Source organism: Entelurus aequoreus, linkage group LG26 (assembly GCF_033978785.1).
Source record: "Entelurus aequoreus isolate RoL-2023_Sb linkage group LG26, RoL_Eaeq_v1.1, whole genome shotgun sequence".
In the NCBI taxonomy this organism is placed as follows: Eukaryota; Metazoa; Chordata; class Actinopteri; order Syngnathiformes; family Syngnathidae; genus Entelurus; species Entelurus aequoreus.
Window position 1 is genome coordinate 31133125 of NC_084756.1, and position 5455 is coordinate 31138579.

Here is a 5455-nt window from a genome sequence, read left to right on the forward strand (position 1 = left end):
AATGCGTTAAAAAATGTGGGAGAGTAGTCGCCAGAAATGGCCAATGGTTGCAGAAAGTACAAAGTAATTTAATACACTTTTAAGAACCAAATGTTGAAACCGTGAGTCAGGATGGTGTGTGGAAAAGCTAAATGCCTGTGTCAGTCTACCAGATTTCTATTGTTTGCGGATGACTCTGCCCTGCTGGTATCCGATAAGGACAAGTCACAGTTGGAGAAAATCCTCAGGGGGAGCTCCACTAACCACGTTAAACCCAGATTCCGAACTAAACAAAGGTCTTAACTCATTCTCTTTCTATGCCACATCAATGTGAATGCGCTCCCACAGGTATAAAAGAAAGGGAATCTCTATCCTCCTTCAAAACCACAATAAAAAGTTCACCTCCAGGCAGCTACAACCCTAAACTAACACCCTCCCCGGATTGCTAATAATCAAATGTAAACAATCAAATGCAGATACTTTTTCTTATGCCTTCTGATCTCTCTCTCTCTCTCCTCTCTCTCTCTCTCTCTCTCTCTCGTCTCTCTCTCATTCTCTCTCTCTCCTCTCTCTCTCTCTCTCTCTCTCTCTCTCTCTCTCTCTCTCTCTATGACCACTACTTGATGTCCATATCCTACCCCCCCCCTCCACACCCCTGATTGTAAATAATGTAAATAATTCAATGTGATTATCTTGTGTGATGACTGTATTATGATGATAGATATATCTGATAGTATATATCTGTATCATGAATCAATTTAAGTGGACCCCGACTTAAACAAGTTGAAAAACTTATTCGGGTGTTACCATTTAGTGGTCAATTGTACGGAATATGTACTTCACTGTGCAACCTACTAATAAAAGTCTCAATCAATCAATCAAACCTCCCCCCCCCCACAGAACGCCGCAACACTTACAAAGTAATACAAAGTGATACAATTTATTCAAGTGTCACAAAGTGTTACAGAGTGATACAACGTGTTACAAAGTGTTAAAGCAGGGGTCAGGGCCGGCCCGTGGCATAGGCCGTATAGGCAAAATGCTAAGGGCGCCGTCCATCAGGGGGCGCCACGCCAGTGCCACAAATGTTGGAGGAAAAAAAAGAAAAAAAGTTGGGTACTATTATTTCTAAATACAAAAAATAATCCCACGTGAATTAAAATGCAAAGTAAAGCCTATTAATAGAACTATTATTTGTTACAACATTACGCCCCCCCCTCCCCATCCCCCCGCACGGTGCGCCCCCTCCCTTCCCGTATCATGACTCTTACCACATCAAAAAATCAACACAAGATGTCATAAATGGCCAAAACTGTCAGGTGCCCAGGAAGAAAAAAGAGAAAAGAAGAGGAGGAGAAACGAGAAAAGACAGAGGTAGCAGGTAGGTAGCGTTAGCCTACATGAAATTATTTGTCTGTTACAGAATGTGATAGTAACCTGGCTTTTTAGCATTAAGCTAATGTTACATGATTCGGCAATTGCTAATCAATAAATAGCTAGTTCTGTTTTAACGTCGGGTAATATTGTGGAGGGGGCTAAATTGTTATGGAAAATAATAATGTAACGTTAGGTAATTACAGTACTCCCACCTTACATTCCTCAGGGACATTGTAAAGATCTTTAAGCAGGTGTTTTTGTTTGCCCTGCAGGTAATAGTCACTTTTCCACCCCTTTATATATTAGGTATAGCTGTAAGCCTAGTTGTTAAAGTGCACATCATTAATGTTAATTAAGCATATCACATGAGAGGGAATGCTGTTTTTTAATTTGAGCACTGCTGTGATTCGGTTAAAGATAATCATAATATAACATTCTCATATATTAATGTTAATTTGCTTTCTTTAAGTAAAAAAACAGGTCAAAAAACAAAGCTATTCGGTTTCTTGTGAGTATATACACTTCACTGCCGATGTGGGGGGGGGGGGGGCACCTAAAATCTTGCCTAGGGCGCCAGATTGGTTAGGGCCAGGCCTGGCAGGGGTGTCAAACTCAAATACAGAGTGGGCCAAAATTTTAAACTGAACAAAGAACAACTGAACAAACAAATTAACCTTTTAATAGGGACCCAAACAAGTTTTGCATTGATTATTGAACAAGCAAGGCTTATGTAACTTTATAGTGACATGCAAAATCCAGTTTCAAATCATAATAATAGTTATTAAAAAATATCAATAAAATTGAATGCCTCTTTTCTATTTGCAGCCTTCTGAGGTAAATATCAACATTAACTTTTTCCACAGGCTAATACATGTTAAAATAAAATAACAATGAATAAACCAACCATTCAGGACTTTAAACTGCTCAGTTTGCGACACACTGATCTAATCTGACGTGCCCAAGCCAGATACCTGCCATCTTTTCTTGGATGCTAGTTCATTAAAGTCGGGGCTCAGGCTTTAAGCTGAGGCAACCTTCATTATCGAACGAAGGTGTTCATCAGTGATTATATCTCGTAGTCCAGTGGGCCCCAACCACCGGGCCATCGATTGGTACCGGGCCGCACAAAAAATAAAAAAATTTAAATTTTAAAAAAAAAAATGTTTTTTTTTTGTTTTTTTAAAATTAAATCAACATAAAAAACACAATATATACATTATATATGAATATAGATCAATACAGTCTGCAGGGATACAGTCCGTAAGCACACATGATTGTATTTTCTTAATGGGGAAAAAAAAAATAAAAAATAAAAATAATAATAATAATAATAATAATTTCACCCTCCACCCCCCCCGCCCCCCGGTCCGTGGGACACATTTTCAAGCGTTTGACCGGTCCGCAGCTACAAAAAGGTTGGGGACCACTGTCGTAGTCCACCCGGACCACAGTTTGGGGGGCGTGCCTTAAAGGCACTGCCTTTAACGTCCTCTACGAACTGTCGTCACGTCCGCTTTTCATCCATTCGAACAACGTGCCGGCCCAGTCACAAGATATATGCGGCTTCTGTACGCACACACACGGTGAATGCAACGCATACTTGATCAACAGCCATACAGGTTACACTGAGAGTGGCGGTATAAAACAACTTCAACATTGTTAGAAATATACGCCACACTGTGAACCCCACACCAAACAAGAATGACAAACACATTTCGGGAGAACATCCGCACCGTAACACAACATAAACACAACAGAACAAATACCCAGAACCCCTTGCAGCACTAACTCTTCCGGGACGCTACGATATACAACCCCGCCACCACCAAAACCTCTACCCCCCCACCTTGTAGCGTCCCGGAAGAGTTAGTGCTGCAAAGGGTTCTGGGTATTTGTTCTGTTGTGTTTATGTGTGTTACGGTGCAGCTGTTCTCCCGAAATGTGTTTGTCATTCTTGTTTGGTGTGGGTTCGGGAGGGGCACTGAAATCTGGGACTCTCCCGGGAGGGTTGGCAAGTATGAGAATTAGCGGTGCCGCGGTGTTACCGCGGTGTTACCGCGGGCACCGCCGCTGAATATAATCGGCGGGCCAGCTCTAGTGTTAATTTGATCTCGCCTCAAGGGCCAAGTGAAATTACACGGTGGGCCAAATTTGGCCCGGGGGCCAGAGTTTGACACCATGGGGTTAAAGTGTTACACAGTGATACACAGTGATACAAAGTAATAAAATGTGTTTGAAGTGATACAAAGTGTTACAGAGTGATACAAAGTGTTACAGAGTGTTATAACGTGTTTACATAGTGATAGAAAGTGTTATAAAGTGATACAAAGTGTTACAAAGTGTACAGAGTGATACAAAGTGTTACAGAGTGTTACAACGTGTTACATAGTGATACAAAGTGTTATAAAGTGATACAAAGTGTTACAAAGTGTTACAGAGTGATACAAAGTGTTACAGAGTGATACAAAGTGATTGCAAAGTGTTAACGTGTTACAAAGTGATTAAATGTGTTAAAGTGATACAAAGTGTTTTTTAAAGTGCTACAAAGTGTTACAAAATTTATACAAGTGTTACAAAGTGTTACAAAGTGATACCACCTGTTAAAGTGATACATTGTGTGTACAAAGTGCTACAAAGTGTTACAGAGTGATACAAAGTGTTACAGAGTGATACAAAGTGATACAAGAGTGTTAACGTGTTAACAAAGTGATTAAAATGTGTTAAAGTGATACAAAGTGTTACAAAGTGATACAAAGTGATACAAAGTGTTTTAAAGTGCTACAAAGTGTTACAAAATGATACAAGTGTTACAAAGTGTTACAAAGTGATACCACCTGTTAAAGTGACACATTGTGTTACAAAGTGCTACAAAGTGTTACAGAGTGATACAAAGTGTTTACAGAGTGATACAAAGTGATACAAAGTGTTATAAAGTGATACAAAGTGTTACATAGTGATACAAAGTGATGCAAAGTGTTAACATGTTTGCAAGTGATTAAATGTGTTAAAGTGATACAAAGTGTTACAAAGTGATACAAAGTGATACAAAGTGTTATAAAGTGATACAAAGTGTTACATAGTGATACAAAGTGATGCAAAGTGTTAACGTGTTGCAAAGTGATTAAATGTGTTAAAGTGATACAAAGTGTTACAAAGTGATACAAAGTGATACAAAGTGTTTTAAAGTGCTACAAAGTGTTACAAAATGATACACGTGTTACAAAGTGTTACAAAGTGATACCACTTGTTAAAGTGATACATTGTGTTACAAAGTGCTACAAAGTGTTACAAAGGGATTCAATATAATACAAAATGAAACAAAGTGTTACAAAATGATAAAGTGTCACAAAGTTATACAACTTGTTAAAGTGACACATTGTGTTAGAGTGTTAATGTGTTCAAAGTGTTACAAAGTGTTACAGAGTGATACAACGTGTTACGAAGTGGTAAAATGTTACAAAGTGTTACAGAGTGATACAAAGTGATGCATAGTGTTACAAAGTGTTAATGTGTTACAAAGTAATACAAAGTGATACAATGTGTTAAAGTGTTACAAAGTGTTACAAAAGTGTTACAGAGTGATACAAAGTGATGCGAGAGTGTTACAAAGTGTTAATGTGTTACAAAGTAATAACAAAGTGATACAATGTGTTAAAGTGTTACAAAGTGTTACAGAGTGATACAAAGTGATGCAGAGTGTTACAAAGTGTTATGTGTTACAAAGTAATACAAAGTGATACAATGTGTTAAAGTGTTACAAAGTTTTACAAAGTGTTACAGAGTGATACAAAGTGATGCAGAGTGTTACAAAGTGTTAATGTGTTACAAAGTAATACAAAGTGATACAATGTGTTAAAGTGTTACAGAGTGATACAAAGTGTTACAGAGTGATACAAAGTGATACAAAGTGTTATAAAGTGATACAAAGTGTTACATAGTGATACAAAGTGATGCAAAGTGTTAACGTGTTGCAAAGTGATTAAATGTGTTAAAGTGATACAAAGTGTTACAAAGTGATACAAAGTGATACAAAGTGTTATAAAGTGATACAAAGTGTTACTTAGTGATACAAAGTGATGCAAAGTGTTAACGTGTTGCA